The sequence below is a fragment of the Oncorhynchus kisutch genome, linkage group LG11 (genome assembly GCF_002021735.2).
Source record: "Oncorhynchus kisutch isolate 150728-3 linkage group LG11, Okis_V2, whole genome shotgun sequence".
NCBI lineage: Eukaryota > Metazoa > Chordata > Actinopteri > Salmoniformes > Salmonidae > Oncorhynchus > Oncorhynchus kisutch.
In genome coordinates this window covers 61,861,830-61,885,448 of record NC_034184.2, presented here as the reverse complement: position 1 = coordinate 61,885,448, position 23,619 = coordinate 61,861,830, and the positions used below count along the sequence as shown (strand labels likewise).

Genomic DNA, 23,619 nt, shown 5'->3' with positions numbered 1-23,619 from the left:
AGAACAAGAAATTGATGACATTTCTGGAAGCGAATGCTTGAATTGAACAAATAGCCCAACTACAACTGGAAACCATTGGTCGAGTACCAGCATGAGGCTACAAAATAATATTTTGATGCAATGTTCTACAAATAAGACTACTTTACTGTCAGTTGTGTCCTCCTATTATTTTTGGTTGAAGTTCGGTTGAACAGTATAAAGCAATCAGAATGGAGAAAGCCCACAAAAACCAATTAGAAATAATTTGCTGCCATCCTAGGTTCATGCACTAACCATAAAGCATAACTATTATTATTATTCAGAAACATCAAATACTGTCAGAAATATTATATTTTCAGATATCCTATTAAATTACTAGTTTATATGTCATAAACCCTCAAAGTTCCAGAATGGTCTAAAAATGGCAGCCACAGTGGTCAGGGAAAAATCCAAACAAGATTAATTGGAAGTAATGGTAGTAGAAGCATCGGTGATGCATTTCCTGCTTTTAAGAGTCTACAGTTACAGTTTCAGATATTATATGTTCCTAATTTTGTTCGAAAGTTGTTTTCATTGCAAGTTAAAGCTTACTGTTCGCTAGGTAGCTGATGTTAGATGGCTGGCTCGCTAGTTAGCATTACATTTATGATCTGTGTGTAGTGATGTTCTCAGAAAGCCATTTCACATTGCTAGTTATAGCCTAAAGTTAGCTAGCTAGCTAACAAACATTGAACCTATTTGGTTAACTTTAGCTAGCTATGACAAATCGGTTTGTATTGGTGGTACTCTATGGTCGCCAGGTCGCAATTGTAAATAGTTCTCAACTTGCCTACCTGGTTAAATAAAGGTAAAATAAAAAAAATAAAAAAATGGATTGGGATTATGGGTCATTGTTGAGCTAGCTAGATGTCTGAACAAAATACCCCAAGTTAAAGCTTCCTGTTTAGCTAGCTAGCTGACATTAGATGGCTGGCTCGCTAGCTAACATTACATGTACTATCTGTGTAGTAACGTTCTCAGAATGACATTTGTATTGCTAGGTATAGCCTAATGTTACCTAGCTAACTAACATTGAACCTATTTGGTTAACTTTTGCTAGCTATGACAATCGGTTTGTATTGCTGGTACTATATGGATTAGGATTATGGTTAATTATTTAGCTAGCATGTCTAAACAAAAGACAACACTTCGCAAGATGATTACATAGCCATAATCACCGTCAGACACACCTGGCTATCTATGTATAATAATGCCAAAATACTTGTATCTGGAATATGTCTTTGAGCATCAGTAGCACACGCCTGACTCTCCTCCACCAGTCAAACAAGGAGAATGGTTTAATGCCTCACATCAAAAAGAGAGCTAACCCAAGCAAGCACAGCTTACACCTGAAGCATGAGGACTTGAAGCGAGTTGTGAAGTTCAACAACTACGCAGAGGATAATGCAATAGTATTACCAGGACGCCACCCAGGACACAAACACTTGGTGGAAAGCTGCTGCCATCCCATGTGACAAAATCAGCGGTGTGGTGTCTCTACAAGGAATCGATATATGTAAAGCATAAACAACGTGTTTTGATCATTTAATTTACCTCCAACATGACTGGCACAACTTTTACTGAGCTCACATTTTTTTTCTCCTGTTTTCCAGCCTCGATGCTCTGGAGCCTGGTGTTGTTGCCGCCAAGGAGCGTTCGGACTCAGTCGGGACCAGGTTTCAGCTGCTGAGACATCCTTCCTCCCATAGATGGTCTGCCTGCACCACCTGGACACAGCTAGACAAACGTATCTTTTTGAGAAGATCAGGGAGCTTTGTGACGAAGAGGCTATGGACATCATATGCCCTGCACCAAAATCAAGGGCAGGACAGAAACAGGCTCTCCAAATATAGATTCCCTTCTTCATGCTTGGTTTGGATGGACCAGTAATCAGGACTATCTGCAGTGCCTTTATTCAAATGACTCTCACCTTTTTATCCTGCTGCTCAGCCACTTTACCCTTGATTGTATGCATACAACTACCTCATCTATTACCGATATTGTTATTGTACATAATGTATATCATTTTATTTATATTGACACTATCTGATATTGCTACTGTGCAAGTAACCGTTTGGCTTGGCTGTACCGTTTACAGCTTCTGTAGAGATCCATACACTTAGAAAATATTTTTAAATACTAGATATCGGGACACTTTGTTCACCTGGAATTTTTCCTTAATTGTAGGCTACTACTTGTACCACTTTTAGTCTTAATCTTTACCACAGTTCTCACTGTTTAGTACGTGACCTCACATGTGAATCCTTAAAGAGATGGGTGGGGCTGGTTTAAGAGGGTGTGGACAACGCTGAATGGGTGTAGACAAAGGAGAGCTCTCCAGTAGATACCAAAACATTCAAAAGGCCAGCTTATCAACTTTCAAAGCAGAATTACTTTCCCATTGTTCCTCAAAATGCTTTTATCCAATGTAAAAACACAAATTTCAAATTTTGCTACCTAAGACCGAATCAAGGTGGTTGGTCAAATTTCATTCAGGGTTTGGTACAAACCGTGGTAAGTCAAATTCAAGGACTTCAGTACTTTTTTCAAGCACATATTTATTTTCAAGGACCATAAATTTGTAATAGTTCAGATTAAGTGTTTCTAGTCGCCACCATATATCATCACAACCTCATGAGGGGAAAAAACAAACAAACTATTTATTCATCACTATCTTACAAGTTCTACTCAATAATATATGTTTCACTACATACATGGAGTGGTAAGTCAGTACTGATGATGTTGACTGATTTCCTTATATGTACTGTAATTCAGTACATTTTTTAAAATTGTAAAATTTATATTTGTGTACATGATAATAATATTAAAATGAAATTTAAAATATTTTTATATTTCACAAAATTTTAGGTCCCACAGGCTGTCCCAACACAAAAGGACCCACTATGTTTAGAACCCACTGTACTATTAACCGCTCTCCCTGCTTGGTTTAATTCTCTCGGTGTATCTCCTTTGCCTCGTTCATTGCATCCTGACTCACCACTGTGTCACTACTCACTGTAAAAATAAAATACATTTTGTTATGAGAACTTCTAGTAGCCCATATTTTGATTATAGCTAACTTAATTTCAGTCAACTGCTCCTGCTGAGGTCAGGCTCTGTTCAACATTAGCTTCCAACTTCATCCTTCTAGCCAACTAGTTATAGCTAGCTACCTGGCTAACAGCCAGAGCACTTGAGCTACCTAGACATCTGACTGAAATATCAGCGACTATTTACCAGTTGTACATTCATTTTTTGAGTGGCAGTTTTTTTCCCCCGTTTGGGGAATGTCTGCTGACACAGCAGGAGTCAAGGGATGCTAAAAAAAAATCCCACTGTCAGCAGTTTCTCCCACTTGTCAGTGTAGGTCTGGGCTGATGGAGTTAATTTCAACTCTCAGCCTGTCGTGGGTAGAGTCTCGTTGGACAGAGTGGTGAATGAATGCGCTGCAAACAAGGCAAAATACAAGGGAGCAGGTGAACATAATGAGCATACATGAATAGTTCATGATTCCAGGAAATGAATTCACAAGACCAATAAATGTTTCTAATATTCTTCATATTAACATATTTGATCATTGTCTGTTGTCCTCTCATTTTAATTCAAGTACTTTAAGTACTTTTCAAGTACCAACTTCAGAAAATGTCAGATTTTTAAGGTATTCCAGTACTTGAATTCAGAGTGCCAAATGCAAGTACTTTAAGCACGTCATGCAAAAAAATGTTCTTTATATGTATCCATTATAATGATCCTGATAAATTAATTTGCTTTGATGAGAGAAGCTGACAGTCACGTCACGTTCATTTGCACGACACGGTGGTGATCGCAACAACTGCAACATGTTGCACAGGTCGGATAGGCACACAGCGAGGTTTATATTATATATTTATATTAATTATTAGTACTACGCTAGCATAGTACAGGGTTTTTTCTGGATCAGACATAGGGCTTAGGTGGTGGTTGTGGCGGGGGCATGGCTAATGATGGTTGGCTGACCTAAAAGTGTAGCCGTTTTAAAGCTAATTTCCTGCAATTCTACACATTTTGCCATGAGGCTGAGAGAAAAATGCGCATTTTTATAGAAACTGAACTGCAATTACTCACATTAATTCACACATGCTATCTGAGTGACTCAAACATAAAATTAAATGACAACAATACTCCTGAATGTATCATTTCTTGATTTTAGATCTTAAAGTGTTTTTTTTATACCTTGTCAGTTCGGGGTTTTGAACTTGCAACCTTCCAGTTACTAGTCCAACGCTCTAACCACTAGGCTACCCTGCCGCCCCGAAATATACACATATACAGTTGAAGTCGGAGGTTTACAAACACTTAGGTTGGGGTCATTAAAACTCGTTTTCCAACCACTCCACAAATGTCTTGTTAACAAACTATAGTTTTGGCAAGTCGTTTAGGACATCTACTTTGTGCATGACAAGTAATTTCTCCAACAATTGTTTACAGACAGATTATTTCACTGTATCACAATTCCAGTGGGTCAGAAGTTTACATACACTAAAGGTGACTGTGCCTTTAAACAGGTTGGAAAATTCCAGAAAACAATGTCATAGCTTTAAAAGCATCTGATAGGTTCATTGACATAATTTGAGTCAATTGGAGGTGTACCTGTGGATGTATTTCAAGGCCAACCTTCAAACTCAGTGCCTCTGCTTGATATTATGGGAAAATCTAAATAAATCAGCTAAGAACTCAGAAAAAAAATGGTAAACCTCCACAAGTCTGGTTCATCCTTGGGAGCAATTTCCAAACGCCTGAAGGTACCACGTTCATCTGTACAAACAATAGAACGCAAGTATAAACACCATGGCACCACGCAGCAGTCATACCGCTCAGGAAGGAGACGCGTTCCGTCTCCTAGAGATTAACGTACTTTGTTGCGAAAAGTGCCAATCAATCCCAGAACAACAGCAAAGGACCTTGTGAAGATGCTGGAGGAAACAGGTACAAAAGTATCTATATCCACAGTAAAATGAGTCCAATATCGACATAACCTGAAAGGCCGCTCAGCAAGGAAGAAGCCACTGCTCCAAAACGGCCATAAAAAAGCCAGACTAAGGTTTGCAACTGCACATGGGGACAAAGATCGTACTTTTGAGAAATGTCCTCTGGTCTGATGAAACAAAAATAGAACTGTTTGGCCATAATGACCATCGTTATGTTTGGAGGATAAAGGGGGAGGCTTGCAAGCCGAAGAACACCATCCCAACCGTGAAGCACAGGGGTGGCAGCATCATGTTGTGGGGTACTCTGCTGCAGGAGGGACTGGTGCACTTCACAAAATAGATGGCATCATGAGGCAGGGAAATTATGTGGATTTATTGAAGCAACATCTCAAGACATCAGTCAGGAAGTTAAAGCTTGGCCGCAAATGGGTCTTCCAAATGGACAATGACCCCAAGCATAATTCCAAAGTTGTGGCAAAATGGCTTAAGTACAAAAAGTCAAGGTATTGGAGAGGCCGTATCAAAGCCCTGACCTCAATCCCATAGAACATTTATCTTCTGTCAGGAGGAATGGGCCAAAATTCACCCAATTTATTGTGGGAAGCTTGTGGAAGGCTAAGGAAACATTTGACCCAGGTTAAACCATTTAAAGGCAATGCTACCAAATACTAATTGAGTGTATGTTAACTTCTGACCGACTGAAAGAAATAAAAGCTGAAATAAATCATTCTCTGCTATTATTCTAACATTTCACATTCTTAAAATAAAGTGGTGATCCTAACTGACCTAGGACAGGGAATTTTTACCAAGATTAAATGTCAGGAATTGTGAAAAACTTAGTTTAAATGTATTTGGCTAAGGTGTATGTAAACTTTGAGATACTGAAATGATTGCAACCATGCTTTATTGTAGTCCAGAGGTATAGTAAGCTTCATACCTCTGTTAGTTCCGTTTTTCCTATCAATCCGCTTAAAACTTCAAACAATTCCACATAAATTCAACTAAGGTACTGGATTATACATGTTTTGAACAAAGTGTGCAGTAATTCAATCTAAACACTTAGCCAGTGGGTCAAACAACAAGCATTCCTACATCAGCTTACATGAGACTTAGTGCTGAAGAAATGCCTGTAGCCATGGGTGACACGGCCTATGTGAGCCTGTGTGTGTGTGTGTGTGTGTGTGTGTGTGTGTGGAGGGTTACAATTAGGGTTAGGGTAAGGGTTCGTAGTCACGGAAAATAGGATTTTGAATGGAAATTAAATTTTAGGTCCCCATGATGATAGAAGAACATAACGTGTGTGTGTGTGTGTACTTGTTTTCCTACCTTATCAGGACCCCAATGTCCTGATAAAGTAGGAAAACAAGAACCTGAATTTGGTCAAATGCTATTTTAAGCTTAAGTGTTCGATTTAGGGTCTTTGTGTTAAGGTTAGGTAAATGTTTACCCCTGAAAAAGTCCTGAAATTCCACAAAAACACAGCTGTGTGTGTGTGTGTGTGCCTGTGTGTGTGTGTGTAAGAGAGTATTAGTGTGCAGGCATGATTGTTTGTCATTGGGTATATGTGCTCACAGGGAGTCACATGACATTCTGGAAGAAAGAGGAAACGCAGAGCAAAAGCCACAATGAGCTCAAACTAGACACCAGTTCAAAGACTGGGGTTTCCTCTGTCCCAATAGCACACTGAAAATAACATTTCTCCATGGAGTACTGTGGTCAGACCTATAAAAAGAGGTGTGAGAGCCCCTTTGGATTGTGGAGGATGAACTTTTTTTTACCGTGGTCACCAGACAATTAGGCGAATGCTCAGTAGATAGTTTGAAATGTAAACAGCATTCTCTCTCTGCTCTTTCTGCAACATAGCCAACTACATTCCCTTGGTCAGTTCCAATATTTCAAAAAGGAAAACAGAGTACATATTTGCTTGCGGAAATAGTTGACGACGTGGTGAGCAACAGCATCATCCAAACCTGGCTGAAATGACCAAAACTTCTGTAACTGGGCAAACACCTGAACATAAATCTAAGACTATAAATATAGCTTAGTCTATATAAAACAGATATAAAAAAGGTATTCTAACCAATTGCCTGATACACATGAAAAAATACATCTAATAATAATGAAATGTATACCTTTGAGTGATATATAACTATGGTGTTTTAAACACTTCGAGCTCACTTGGACTGAGTTTTGAAACTATCAGCAAAATTCCTTTCTGCAGCAGATTCTACTGCTTCCTATAATTTCTGTTCCTGCTGTAAGCCTGTAGCCCAGTGTTTCCACTAGTTTTTTTGCAGCAGTGGCTTTTTTAAAGGACATTCTAGGGTTGGGCGTTATACCGTATTTATCATATCCCGGGGTATTTTGAAATAGCCACAGTATGGTTTTCAATAGCATAGGATTATTATAATTTTTTAAATACGTGGATATTTGTACTTTTTAAATAAATGCCTGCAGTGCAGTCGATTGGTGCATTAATAGATAAAGCGTTGCCCGTGCTAATAAAGCCTTTTGGCCACTAGAGGCCTCAATCATTATATCTAGATCTATGATCTAGATACACACTCAGATCAATGATCCCTCAGAAGCTAACTTTTTTTGTAATGTCAAATAGTGGTAACATTATTAATCCCAGATCAGGCAACAAATATCATTACACATTTGCAAGTAAGTAAACAGGCGCATCATAAACAAACTCACCAGTCCCCTGATTAGTCAAAGCCCTCTCAAAATTGTCTTGGCCCAGACTTGAATAAGAAGGACCCTGGATCTAGATAGGTGTTTGCTATAAGCCCAGCTGGCCTATTGGTTTATTCCTATGGTGATCTGGCAGTGGTCAGTGTTGATAGCTTCGTCTCCGTTGAAAAGTTGTTTCCCTTGAAATAGCACTAGCGCTTGGGGGTTCTGTGCACACAGTAACTGGAGTGTTTCCAGCATCACACACACAGCAACAGCTGCTCCTGATGAATCTACTGTACGTCCAGCTCTCTCCATCTACCCTCAGAATAATCAGTCAGCCGGCTCTGTCTGTCCAGCTCTGTCTGCAAGTTAAGTAGCACCTGTCTTGGGGGGAGGGATATATAAAAAGGGCCGATTGAGGACATCCCATGGTGGCATGCTGATGGAGGTTTTCATGTGCTTCCTTATTGTCAACAGACCCCACTGTCTAAAGAGGAAAATTCAGTCATCGTTCTAGCCTCGATACCAGTGGAGGCTGGTGGGAAGAGATATAGGGTGACGGCCTCATTGTAATGGCTAGAATGGAATTCATGGACCAGAGCCAAACATGTGGTTTCGAGGGGTGTAATAGTACACGTATTCGTACCAAACCATTCAGTACATGGACCTTGGTTCAGTCCGGACTGTGAACCAGATTACATACAAAAAAAATAAAAAATTGGCCTATAGGCTATGCCTGCGCTGCGTTGGAGGCCTATGCTTCTTGAGTAAATCTGAGCTGAAAAAGAAAACTAATTTCAGGCTATTCCATTAAAACAACTAGACTATGCCCACATTGTAACCAAAATTCTAATCTTAATTGCCACATTTCACATTGTCCTTTTGAGGTGCAATCGGGAACTAGTTCTGTAGGATGGCGAGTGGTGGGGTCGATAAAGGATCATTGTTTAAATCTCCAGTTTGGGAACATTTTGGCTTCCCAATAGATTATAACGGTGAAGGACAGAGAGTTGTGGATAAAACGTTAACAGTATGTCGCCACGCTCTATGAGAATAGCCTCTGCAGCTGCCAACACCTCAAATATGTCGACAGATTTACACCGACATCACCCCAGTAAACCAGAGCAAGACGGAAACTCAAAGAAACAATACAACAGTCTCTCCTCTGCATTCAAACATTCCTTGGCAACTGATTCTGACTGGGCCAAATAAATTACAAGAGCGATAGGTAAGCTATGTTTATATTTTTTACAGTCTTTGATTTATAGCCGTGGATATGCACCCTTTCACGGTGGTTGAGAATTGGGGGGGGGGGGGGGGGTTCAGCACCTTGTGAAAGTGCTTGAGCCATGTTACGAACTTCTCTCTTGCACCCATTTCAGCAAACAGGTACAGTGGTTCCTCCTTTAAAATTTGTGTCATACTGCAGCACACCCCGTGTGCTGCTGCAGAATTCTATGGCACGTTATTTAAATTGTCAGCCATTTTTACCATTAATGCTAGTTGGTACTAGTTTGACCACCAAAGGCCAAAACATTTATTTCTGTTTTTAGAAGGAGAGAAATGCTGAGCCGATTGTGTGCCACCCTATGGGACTCCCAATCACGGTTGGATGTGATACATAATAAATTATTTCTACATAATAAATTATTTCTACATATTAAAAGGTTCCAATTGATAAACATGTTTTATCAATTAAGATATATTTGAATTTAACCACAATATTTGTTGTATTATTTGTTCTGTATTTTCTGGTAGATTAACCTCTTGGATTCAGGGGGCGCTATTTTAATTTTTGGATGAAAAACGTTCCCGTTTTAAACAAGATATTTTGTCACGAAAAGATGCTCGACTATGCATATAATTGACAGCTTTGGAAAGAAGACACTGACGTTTCCAACACTGCAAAAATATTGTCTGTGAGTGCCACAGAACTGATGTTACAGGCGAAACCCTGATAAAAATCCAACCAGGAAGTGCCGCATTTTTTAAAACCGCCTCATGCCAATGACTCCTTATATGGCTGTGAATGAGCTACGAATGAGCTTACGTTTTCCACGTATTTCCCAAGGTGTCTACAGCATTGTGACGTCTTTTTAGGCATTTCCATTGAAGAATGGCTGTAAGGGACCATATATAGCATGTGGTCACATGGTGTCTCCCGCAGAAAACCTTGCGTAAAATACTGAGGTAGCCATTTTTCCAATCGCTTCTTATGAGAAACCAATTGCCTCAACGGATATATTATCAAATATATATATTATCAAATATATATATATATATATATATATATGTGTTAAAAACACCTTGAGGATGGATCCTAAACAACGTTTGCAGTGTTTCTGAAGATATTATGGAGCAAATTTTGAAAAAAGTTTGGCGTTAGTTGTAGTAGCATTTTCCGGTCAATTTCTCAGCCATACATGAAGAAACGGGAGCTATTTCGCCTACAAAAATAATATTTTTGGAAAAAAGGAACATTTGCTATCTAACTGGGAGTCTCCTGAGTGAAAGCATCTGAAGTTCTTCAAAGGTAAATGATTTAATTTGGTTGCTTTTCTTATTTTCGTGAAAATGTTGCCTGCAGCCAGCAGAGCCTAGCATAGCATTATGCCATGATAAACTTACACAAATGCTTGTCTAGCGTGGACTTTAACGCATATTTTGAAAATCTGAGATGTTGTTAACAAAAGGCTAAGCTTGTGTTTGAATATATTTATTTCATTTCATTTGCGATTTTCATGAATAGGAAAAGTTTCTAGCGGTATTTATGTCCGTTGCGTTATGCTAATGAGTTTGAGGCTATGATTATGCTCCCGGATACTGGTTTGCTCGTCGCAAGAGGTTAAACTGAAATTGCAACCAATCACGGCCAGTTGTGATTCAGCTAACCTAACGAGAAATACATTTGGCGATAGAATGCTCCCCCTACCCTCTTTCTAGGCAAGTCTATTGCCCTGCTAATAGCCAGAATGGCGCTGTACAACATAACCGTGTGTGTTTGAAAGAGTATTTTCCAGTAAGCAACAATTTGCTTACCTTCATTAGCCTACTTTGTTCCAATATTTCTGTCATTCAGTGGATATTTATTCTCATAGTAATTCGTTATGGAGCCATAAGGAAATAAACATCTCCATTTTGAAAGAGTATTTTTATCAACATTTTATTAACGAAAGCATAAAGATGCTGATGAAGAAATACAGTACAGTATATGGTTTATCCGACATTTTGCGGTTACAGGTCGTCACCCACACGCATTTTAAACATTTGGATAATAAAGCATTTTGAAGATAGAAACCACCTGCATTTTTTTATTAAGCTACTGTGCTGTCTGAAGTAAATATAGCCTACAGTACATACTGTAGTAAACATGGTGAAGTGCCTAATCGCGATTGTTCTCACTTTGATTATGCTGTAACATACTGTAGCACCATGACTAGGATCTCTATTCATTTAAGTGAGCATTTTAGGGCTTTCAGGATGAATGGAAACTCTACTGAGACATTTAAAAAAATACTGGTAGACTTGGGGATTTTGGTCACGGTCAGTGCTATTCGCAAACACTATCATCAGATGCCTGTGCTACGCTGAACGTGAAAGGAAAAATGAACAGGTACAGTGGGAGACTATACTGTAAAGTGGGTCTAATAATGCTAAAAATAATGCTTAAATAAAAAGTGACTGCTGGTCTTTACTGTATACTGCACATTTTCACATTGTATTCCATTTCCATCGAGACTATTCAAGCCATCAACTCACTGATGAATGAAGATGAGCGATCGGCAAAGGCCTTCTGTAATCTGCTGGCATCACGGCACAACATCAACATCGCTCTAATCACAGTCAGAAGACAGTTGAAGAAACTTAATTTCTCAGAACAAGAATAGACAAAGACTGACGAGTTTCAGAAGATCTTTGTTTCTGGCCATTTTGAGCCTGTAACCGAACCCACAAATGCTGATGCTCCAAATACTCAACTAGTCTAAAGAAGGCCAGTTTTATTGCTTCATTAATCAGCCCACAGTTTTCAGCTGTGCTAACATAATTGCAAAAGGGTTTTCTAATGATCAATTAGCCTTTTAAAAATGATCAACTTAGCTAACACATTAGCTAACACAACGTGCCATTGGGAACACAGGAGTGATGGTTGCTGATAATGGGCCTCTGTACGTCTATGTAGATATTCAATTATATATTTTTTTTAATCAGCCGTTTCCAGCTACAATAGTAATTTATAACATTAACAATGTCGTCACTGTATTTCTGATCAATTTGATGTTATTTTAAATGGACAAACATGCTTTTCTTTCAAAAACAAGGACATTTGAACGATTGTGTGTGTGAGTGTGTATGTATACTCACTTTTTTCCAGAGCATTAACCATGTGAGCTTGTTTTATACTGTTCTGTAGTTTCGACCCGATGATTCGTCTGACAAAGAACTTTGCGTCCTGCAGGCCCAGGCATGAATCAAAGCTGGCGAGACATTCAATGATGTTATCTTCACAGACTAATCAACCATGGCCCTTGAGCAATTTACAGGAAGTTACAGAAAAAAAGGAAGACCACGCCAGGGACCAGGCCCAGTTTGGCTATTTACAAAGCAAAAGGTAAATAAAATATTGTAGCCTACACATCACGGACTGCTATGTGTTCCACAATAATTCACTGTTGCCTCCTTTTTCAGGTATCATGGCTCGATATTTCTTTGAGGAAGAAATCAAGAAATATGCTGGACCCTATGCTAGAGAGGTGTTTCTGGGACCACGTCGGTTCTTTCAAGGTAGGATTATAGCAATATTTTGTTATGTTTAGGCCTAGTTACATGTATATTTCTAGTATTGTACCTAATTTTGCCTGTTAGGCTAAATGTATTTTTTTTCTTCTCCAAAAGCAGACAATGACCGAAAACACACTGCCGCCCGGTTTGCATTGCCGCCCGGTTTGCATTGCAAATGAGGGCATAAACTGGGTCAAGACGCCAGCAGAGTAAGTAGACCATGTTGTAAAACAAAGGTCAAATAAAAATAAATAAAAGACCAACACCACCTACGGTAGGCCTACGGTATATCTAAAAATGTTTTTTTTTTTTATCTCTACATGTAGGTCTCCTGATTTTTTTTTATTTTACCTTTATTTAACTAGGCATGTCAGTTAAGAACAAATTCTGATTTTCAATGACGGCCTAGAAACAGTGGGTTAACTGCCTGTTCAGGGGCAGAACGACAGACTTGTACCTCGGCTCAGGGGTTTGAACTTGCAACCCTCCGGTTATTAGTCCAACGCTCTAACCACTAGGCTACCCTGACTCAATTTAAACCTGATCAAACTTGTTTGGCATCAACTGAAAACATTCATCCGTAACTCTGCCAAGCCTACAAGCAAAGGTGAACTGGTCAAGTAGGGGGATGTTCACACCTACAACAGCCAGGCTATAAAGAGTCTATTTTCCTGCTAATACTGTAGGGCTACACCTGCTACAGTACACTTGTGAAAAACAAGTGTTTGAAACCCTGTTTTCAAAATGCCACCAGCTGCCCATCTCTACTGTAAATAAAAACACAGCATTTTGTTTACATTCTTTATTGTAACCATAATGTCACAAATAATTTGTATCTACCTTTCAAATTTCTTTTCGAGTTTGGGTTTTACAAATTTGCGCTTTTCATGTAATTCTTCGGATCCAGTTCGGATTTAAGTATAAATTTTGGCTGACGCCTTTAGTGAGAGATCTAATGCTTCAATATATAATCATATCTAAGCGGCATTTTTCACACCATTATTAGTTACATTGTTTTAGTTTGAATGTGCAGACAGGCACTAAGAACAGCAAGAACGTTTCTCTAGTCAGTGGATAAAGCCATGACAAATATATATTGTCCTGCTAGAAACGTTGTTTGCAGAATTCACAGCCTGCTACGCTTGTGAAAAATAGGGTTCATAATATATCTGAGAATATCTAAGGGGCTTTATATACATTCTAAATGAATTATTATTAATAATAATAGCTTTGTTTTAAAAATAACAATATTTTTGAGATTATTTAGCTTTCAAATAACGTAAAGTGAGCGAGAAAAATGCCATTCTTGAACTTGGGGTGAGACATGGTTACTAATTTGTAAATAATGCCAGTTTGTTATTTGGATTGATTTATTTCTCTTTTTAGGAGGGAGAGAAATCAAAAGCCTACCATCACCTCATGGGTCACCCGGGCATGGCCAGCACGGGTATTGAACCAGCATCTGTAGCAATGCGATGCAGTGTCTTAGACCCGCTGCGCCACTCGGGAGCTGTACAACGTGACCGGTCGGTTGTAGAAAACAGTACTACAGTAAGAGCAAAAATAATCCGAACATTTCCACACCATAATTGTAGTCTAAGTTTCTCTTAGAATAAAAACCTTAATGTAACAACAGTTTTAGTAAGTAATACTGACGAGTAGTAACAAATAAATAAGTGTATTTTTAGAGACACAGTAGCACCTTAGAGCACTGATTATGCTTTTGGGTTCCAACTCCTCCTTGTGCTGGTCTGGTCAATGAAGTAGTGACGCAGGGTACCGTACTAAACCATAAATTACCTCTAAATCCTGCAGCATAACCGCAACATTTTTAGTTGAGCAACCCCTGTAGTACCCGCTCTATATAAGCAAGCCAAAGCTTCCAATGAATTGGGCGATTTACCGTGCTACAGACACGCCCCATTTATGACAGTCAAAACTTTGGAGGTAGTGCGTTCATAACAAAGTGGGAAGTGGGAATTTACCACATACGACTGCGAAAAATCCTCTTGAACAGCCCTCCAACTGGTAATTACTAGCTGGAAACTCGTCCATCATCCAGAGCACCCACTTCCCACACATGGTCAACTCAGACGTCACCTACTAAGAAATGGTCTCTATAACAGCATTTTCAGAAGTTAAGTGCAACTAAACATTATTTATGAAAAGCAATCTATTATTGTGATTTTTTAACTCTATAATTAGGTTACAAGCATGATAGCAGTATTTTAAAATGTATGGTTGCCGCAGCTTGTTGGCCATTAGCTTATCAAATCAAGTCAAATTGTCACATGCCTCATAAACAACAAGGTTAGACTAACAGTGAAATGCTTACTTAAGGCCCTTCCCAACAATACAGAAAGAATGAATAAATAAAAATACAATAATAATAAATACACAATAAGTATCGATAACTTGGCTATATACACGGGTACAAGTACCGAGTCTATGTGCAGGTAATTGAGGTAGGTGTGTATACTGTATAACTAGGAATAAAGTGACAGATAAATAGTAGCAGCAGCATAGGTCCTTTATCGAATCATCATTTCTCAACGAGTTCAAATCACATGAATGCATCCAAATTATATTTACGACTTAACGGGTACATTCACACCTGGTTACAAAACGCAGGATCAGAATGGAAACTTCAGAGGCTCAACATAACAATCCTGTGACAACAGACAATGTCAAGAACATTGTAAAAAGCATTTCATTTTCCTGCTGTAACAAGACCCGCCTCCTCTGCACAATTACCTCAGGGAGGCAAGCAAGGGCTATTGAGTGGAGGGGTGTGGTGGGTAGTCTATTGATAGCACACAAGTTGACACATAGAAACTAGCAACCATCATCCAACTTTTGCCTACTACCACACCTTCCATACATCCTAGGGCTGAGTCCCAAACACACCCCATTGGCATGTTGGAATGGAGCCTAGAGGTCGGAGCTAATAGCCTTGCATGCTAAATATACTTTTATCATCTACTACTGTGTTTGAATTATCCAAATTAAATACGTAATCACTCTAGTAGACAAATACGTTAGCTAGATATGTACTTGGCATCAGTCTGAATAAAAAGCTTAAAGTCTTTGGTATAAAGGTGATGAATTAAACTCTTGATCCAGATCAAAAAGCATGGTAAATCTCTGTAAGCTTCTCAAAAAGCCAAAGGAAAAATCCCAAATCCCCAGTTGAGGTCCTTTTTTAACAGACCTGTGGTTTATGCACTAGTCACAGTCATGGTTCACGATCATGCTCTCTTCTGGCCATCACACACACCAGCAATGGACACCATGTAGCCTAATCTCTCAGATCATGATCTACACTGAATGAAAATATGAACGCAATATGTAAGGTGTTGGTCCCATGTTTCATTAGATGACATTTTTAAAATCCCAGAAATGGTTCATATGCACAAAAAACGTATTTCTCTAAAATGTGTTTACATCCCTGTTAGTGAGCCTTTCTCCTTTGCTAAAATAATCCATCCACCTGACAGGTGTGGCATATCAAGAAGCTGATAAAACAGCATGATCATTACACAGGTGCACCTTGTGCTGGGGATAAAAAGCCAATTGTCATAAAACACAATGCCACAGATGTCTCAAGTTGAGGGAACATGCAAGAGGCATGCTGACTGCAGGAATGTCCACCAGAGCTGTTGCCAGAGAATTGAATGTTAATTTCTCTACCATAAGCCATCTCCAACGTCGTTTTAAATAATTTGTCAGTACGTCGAACTGACCTCACAACTGTAATAAAACCCTTTTGTGGGAAAAAGTCACTCTAATTGGCTGCGCCTGGCTCCCCAGTGGTTGGGCCTGTCTGCCAAGTGGGTGGGCTTATACCCTCCAAGGCCCACTCATGGCTGCACCCCTGCCCAGTCTAATTAATTTATTTCAATTGACTGGTTTCCTTCTATGAACTGTAACTCAGTAAAATCTTATAAATGCAACAATGTAACATTTTGTTCAGTATATTTACATTTGTATGGTTCAAGCTAGAGGTCGACCGATTAATTGGAATGGCCGATTAAATAGGGACGATTTCAAGTTTTCATAACAATAGGTAAATCGGCATTTCTGGATCATGGCAAATTATACTGCACTCCACGAGGAGACTGCGTGGCAGGCTGACTACTTATGCGAGTGCAGCAAGGAGCCAAGGTAAGGTGCTAGCTAGCATTAAACATATCTTATAAAAAAAATATCCAATCTTAACATAATCACTAGTTAACTACACATAGTTGATGATATTACTAGTTTATCTAGCTTGTCCTGCGTTGCATATAATCGGTGTGGTGCCCGTTCATTTATCATTGAATCATAGCCTACTTCGCCAAACGGGTGATTTAACAAGCGCATTCGCGAAAAAAGCACTGTCTTTGCACCAATGTGTACCTAACCATAAACATCAACACCTTTCTTAAAATCAATACACAAGTATATATTTTTAAACCTGCATATTTAGTTAATATTGCCTGCTAACATGAATTTCTTTTAACGAGGGAAATTGTGTCACTTCTCTTGCATTCTGTGCAACAGAGTCAGGGTATATGCAACAGTTTGGGCCGCCTGGCTTGTTGCGAACTAATTTGCCAGAATTTTACGTAATTATGACATAACATTGAAGTCTGACATAAATTAAGTCTATGATTTGATATAGCAGTCTGACTGAGCGGTGGTAGGCGGCAGCAGCAGGCTCGTAAGAATTCATTCAAACATTTGCCAGCAGCTCTTCGCTGTGCTTCAAGCATTGAGCTGTTTATGACTTCAAGCCTATCAATTCCGAGATTAGGCTGGTGTAACCGATGTGAAATGGCTAGCTAGTTAGCGGGGTATGTGCTAATAGCTTTTCAATCGGTGACGTCACTCACTCAGACCTTGAAGTAGTTGTTCCCCTTGCTCTGCAAGGGCCACGGCCTTTGTGGAGCGATGGGTAACGATGCTCCGAGGGTGGCTGTTGTCGATGTTTTCCTGGTTCGAGCCCAGGTAGGGGCGAGGAGAGGGAGGGAAGCTATACTGTTACACTGGCAATACTAAAGTGCCTATAAGAACATGCAATAGTCAAAGCTATATGAAATACAAATGGTACAGAGAGAAATAGTCCTATAACTACAACCTAAAACTTCTTAACTGGAAATATTGAAGACTCATGTTAAAAGGAACCACCAGCTTTCATATGTTCTCATGTTCTGAGCGAGGAACTTAAACGATAGCTTTTTTTACATGGCACTTATTGCACTTTTACTTTCTTCACCAACATTTTGTTTTTGCATTATTTAAACCAAATTGAACATGTTTCATTATTTATTTGAGGCTAAATTGATTTTACTGATGTATTATATTAAGTTAAAATAAGTGTTCATTCAGTATTGTTGAAATTGTCATTACTACAAATAAATAAAAAACATTGTCTGATTAATCTGTCTTTTTTGGTCCTCCAATAAATCGGTATCAGTGATGAAAAATCATAAATCGGTCAACCTCTAGTTCAAGCTATGGTCAGTGTTACAGAAACTGTTGCATACCACTGACCCTGCAAATGTTTAGGCCTGCATACAGACCATACCACCCCATGTCAAATGTCAGTGTGGATGACCCCATGAATGTTATTCAGTGCATATCCACTTAACAACTTCTGTTGTGACGGCAAATGTAAAAACCAAACAGTTGTGGACCCAGCCAGCATAACTGATTAGGTACTAAGAAAGACCACTGAGCATCTCAGGTTGCATTGGCAGTACAAAATGTCAGTCACTTTTCTCACAAGACATTAATGGTAAATGTGAAGCTTTGACCAGGTGTCTCTTTGTAATAAGCTGAGTTGGCCCGCAAGTTGGTCCCAAAAGACTCAGACTGAGGCGTGGAGAAATTCTGAACAATGATCAGGAAATCTTACTCCAGTCTCAAACACATAGAGGCTTTCAAATTCCTGGGAAATCATGTGCTATGAATAACATGATACACTAGCTGTAGGCTGAATTTGATAGGCTATTACTATTCCAGGTGGAAATCTAAATTCTTCTTGTGTCTTCAATGTAGTCTTTGGAAAATGGTACACATTTACAGACTGCAGCAGTGTCAGACATTTTGAATATTGTCTCAGGGAATCTAAGTCTTTCGCATTCATGTTGGCATGAATAGACTAATAGCAATTGTCATCCAGATGATGATATTTCAGTACAGTACATTCATGATGTTCATAAGGACCACATACTTTGTTTCATGTTTGGTCTGAGATTAACAATATGTGCAGAGAGAGATGGGATTGACCTGATTGAGGTCATGGTTTTAGGCCACGCTGGGCACTAACATCATACTGACAGACGGCGCATCACAATGGACACAAAGGGGAGGCAGTATAAACGGAGTGAGACTGGGAGGTGAAGTTTGTAAGTGCACCAAACATTCCCTCAAATTGTTTGTCACTGAGCTCAAAATTGAACATTGTGAAAATTCTGTGAACACTGCCTGTGCCTGCTTTAAGTTAGTTTTAACAGTGGTCAAGTAGGCTACTGTGGCAATTTGATTTTAATGTAGGCCTACCATCAAATACAAATGGAAAAAAATGCCTCCCATTACATTTTAACATGGAAATAGACGTTTATTCATTCAGCCTACAGTAGCAGCCAATGTGTGGTGCTCAATGTCGGTCTACATTCCAGGAAACATGCAGGGCTTGACATTAACCTGTTCATCCACAAAAATGTGTTGCATTCTTTGATGCAAGAAACCACTTAACAAAATTAAATGCATCATTTCCCACACCACTATTACAGAGAATCAGATTATGCTACCTTCTGCCTATTGGCTACTTAGGTTATTCAAGCCGGTCTCAAAATACCACAGAAAAAAAACTCTTTACCCGACTTGTTTTTCAAAAGATCTCAAAAGAATGCACAGATTTTGTGTTCTTGTAGGAAGCAATCACTCCCCCATTGCTGACTACAAATGATCTATAACTGGGCTAATAACTCACTAACTACACGGAACAAAAATATAAACGCAACATGTTAAGTGTTGGTCCCATGTTTCATGAGCTGAAATAAAAGATCCCAGAGGCACAAAATACTTAACTCTCTCAAATTCTGTGAACAAATGTGTTTACATCACTGTTAGTGAGCATTTCTCCTTTGTCAAGATAATCCATCCACCTGACAGGTGTGGCATATCAAGACACCGATTTAACCTCATGATCATTACACAGGTGGACCTAGGGTAAAGCCGGTGAATGTCAAGCAAATAACTGCCGGTCTAATTGACTTCGAATTCGGTGGCATTATTTTATATTATAGTATGAAGAACACAATTGAACAAAGCTGAATCAAAAAAATAGAAAGCATGTTTTATCCAAATGATTTAAGGGAGTGCGTACATGCGGCTATTCTCCATTGAGCGATTAACAAAGACATAGGTACTCCTACAGTAAATGCTTAATTTAGAGTTATTCAGATTACTCGTAATTAAGCTCGACACCCTGGGTCTCGACCCCACCCTGTGCAACTGGGTCCTGGGCTCTGACGGGCCGCCCCCAGGTGGTGAAGTTAGGAAACAAAATCTCCACCCCACTGATCCTTAACACTGGGGCCCCACAAGGGTGCATTCTCAGCCCTCTCCTGGTACTCCCTGTTCACCCATGACTGCATGCCATGCACGCCTCCAACTCAATCATCAAGTTTGCAGACGTGTGACCTCACTCAACGTCCACAAAACATAAGGAGATGTTCGAGGCCTTTTTTTTTTTTTTTTTTAACTAGGCAAGTCAGTTAAGAATAAATTCTAAATTCATTCATTATTTTCAATGACGGCCTAGGAACAGTGGGTTAACTGTTAACCTTTGTCAGCTCGGGGGTTTGAACTTGCAACCTTCCGGTTACTAGTCCAACGCTCTAACCACTAGGCTACCCTGCCGCCCCTAAGGAAACAGCACAGGGAGCATCACCCCATCCACATCGATGGGACAGTAGTGGAAAGGTCCTCGGCATACACATCACGGACAAACTGAAAATGGTCCACCCACATAAACAGCGTGGTGAAGAAGGTGCAACAGCGTCTCTTCAACCTCAGTAAGCTGAAGAAAGTTGGCTTGTCACCAAAAACTCTAACTTTTACAGATGTACAATCGAGAGCATCCTGTCGGTCTTTATAACCGCCTGGTACGACAACTGCTCAGCCCACAACCGTAAGGCTCTCCAGAGGGTAGTGCGGTCGGCACAAGGCATCACTGAGGGCAAACTACCTGCCCTCAAGGACACCTACAGCACCCGATGTCACAGGAAAGCCAAAAAGATCATCAAGGACAACAATCACCCGAGCCACTGCCTGTTCAACCGCTATCATCCAGAAAGCGAAGTCAGTACAGGTGCATCAAAGCTGGGACCGAGAGACTGAAAAACAGCTTCTATCTCAAGGTCATCAGACTGTTAAATAGCCATCAGACGCTGCTAACTACACACAGACTTGAAATCATTGGCCACTTAAATAAATGGAACACTAGTCACTTTAAATAACGTCACTTTATTATTATTATTGTCTACATATCCTACATTACTCATCTCATATGTATATCCTGTATCCTATACCATCTTGCCCATGTCGCACGGCCATCGCTCATCCATATAGACTCAACAAAAAAAGAAACGTCCTCTCACTGTCAACGGTGTTAATTTTCAGCAAACGTGTAAATATTTGTACGGACATAACAAGATTCAACAACAGAGATAAACTGAACAAGTTCCACAGACAATGCGACTAACATAAATGGAATAATGTGTCCCTGAACAAAGGGGGGAGGGGGTCAAAATCAAAAGTCAGTAAGTATCTGGTGGCCACCAGCTGCATTAAGTACAGCAGTGCATCTCCCCCTCGTGGACTGCACCAGATTTGCCTGTTCTTGATGTGAGATGTTACCTCACTCTTCCACCAAGGCACCTGCAAGTTCACTGACTTTTCTGGGGGGGGGAATGGCCCTAGCCCTCACCCTCCGATCCAACAGGTCCCAGACGTGCTCAATGGGATTGAGATCTGGGCTCTTTGCTGGCCATGGGAGAACACTGACATTCTTGTCTTGCAGGAAATCAGAACAAGCAGTATGGCTGTTGACATTGTCATGCTGGAGGATCATGTCAGGATGAGCCTGCAGGAAGGGTACCATGAGGGAGGAGGATGTCTTCCCTGTAACGCACAGCATTGAGATGGCCTGCAATGACAACAAGCTCAGTCCGATGATGCTGTGACACACCGCCCCAGACCATGACGGACCCTCCACCTCCAAATCGATTCCACTCCAGAGTACAGGCCTCAGTGTTATGCTCATCCTTTCAACGATAAACGCAAATCCGACCATCACCCCTGGTGAGACAAAACCGCGACTCGTCAGTGAAGAGCACTTTTTTCCAGTCCTGTCTGGTCCAGCGACAGTGGGTTTGTGCCCACAGGCGACGTGTTTGCCGGTGATGTCAGGCCTAGAGGCCCACAGTCCAGCCTCTCTCAGCCCATTGTAGACAGACAGTCTGAGCACTGGTGGAGGGATTGTGCATTCCTAGTGTAACTTGGGCAGTTGTTGCCATCCTGTGCCTGTCCCGCAGGTGTGATGTTCAGATGTACCGATCCTGTGCAGGTGGTGTTACACGTGGTCTGCCATTGCGAGGACGATCAGCTGTCCGTCCTGTCTCCCTGTAGTGCTGTCTTAGGCATCTCACAGTACAGACACTGCAATTTATTGCCCTGGCCACATCTGCAGTCCTCATGCCTCCTTGCAGCATGCCCAAGGCACATTCACGCAGATGTGCAGGGACCCTGGGCATCTTTCTTTTGGTGTTTTTCAGTCAGTAGAAAGGCCTCTTTAGTGTCCTAAGTTTTTATAACTGTGACCGTAATTGCTTACCGTCTGTAAGCTGTTAGTGTCTTAACGACCATTCCACAGGTGCATGTCCATTAATTGTTAATGGGTCTTTGAACAAGCATGGGAAAACAGTGTTTAAAACTTGTTGGGGATAGGGGGCAGTATTTTCACTTTGGATGAATTGCTTGCCCATAGTGAACTGCATCCTACTCCGTCCTAGATTGCTAATATATGCATATTATTATTACTATTGGATAGAAAACACTGAAGTTTCTAAAAACTGTTTGAATCATGTCTGTGAGTATAACAGAAATCATAGGGCAGGCAATCTTCCAAACAAGAAGTGAAATTCTGAATGCGGGTCTAATTTTAAGTCATCGCCTCTTCACTTCCAAACAAGATAGCACTGTTAGCACTTCCTACACCTTCCACTAGATGTCCTCATTCAGTAGAACGTGGAATTGAGCCTCTGTCCTGTTATTGGATATATATGAAAATAACATCCTGAAGATTGATTCTCTACTTAGTTTGACCAGTTTATTCGACCTGGAATATATATTTTAGAAGTTTTCGTCCGAGTTCGCCTGGACCAGCGTTTTGGGCACGTGAGCTGAAAGTGGTAGCAAATGCAGCTAATTGGACACTAGTAATGGACATTATGGAACAAAACAACGATTTATTGTGGAACTAGGACCCCTTGCACTGCCTTCTGATGAAGATATTCAAAGGTAAGTGAATATTTAGTGTTTTTTGTAGCTTCTGTTGACGCCAAAATGGCGGCTCTTTCTTTGGGTTCTGAGCGCCGTTCAGATTATTCTTTTTCCGTAAAGTTTTTTTGAAATCTGACACAGCGGTTGCATAGAGGATACGTTTATCTTTAATTCTGTGAATAACACTTGCATCTTTTATCAATGTTTATTGTGAGTATTTCTGCAAAATCACCAGATGTTTTGGAATCAAAACATTACTGCACGTAATGCGACAATGTAAACAGATTTTTTTATATATTATATATATATATATATATATAAATATATATATATATATATATACACACATTATCGAACAAAACACACAATACATGTATAACATGATGTCCTATGAGTGTCATCTGATGGAGATAATCAAAGGTTAGTGATTCCTTTTATCTATATTTATGCTTTTGTGACTGTGAAAAATCGCTGTGTGTGTTTTTGAATTTAGTGGTCATTTAACATAAATATGTTGTGTTTTCGCTGTAAAACATTTTAAAAATCAGACACGATGGGTAGATTAACAAGATGTTTATCTTTCATTTGCTGTATTGCACTTGTTAAACCCTTTACATTGAAG

At 39.9% G+C, this 23,619-nt stretch overlaps 1 protein-coding gene across 6 annotated transcripts in view; it reads right to left on the bottom strand.

Annotated features, from left to right (window-relative positions):
* Positions 1–23,619, bottom strand: part of LOC109899456 (anion exchange protein 2) — a 78,732-nt gene that overhangs the window by 46,952 nt on the left and 8,161 nt on the right. For 4 of the 6 annotated variants that reach the window (XM_031836040.1, XM_031836042.1, XM_031836036.1 and 1 more), the window contains exon 2: positions 1,609–1,755. The exons of 1 other annotated variant lie outside the window; for it this stretch is intronic. The gene's annotated coding sequence lies outside the window, so the exon portion shown is untranslated. Of the gene's footprint in view, positions 1–1,572; positions 1,756–23,619 lie in introns of all 6 variants that reach the window. One more of the 6 variants, XM_031836037.1, reaches the window with a different exon arrangement.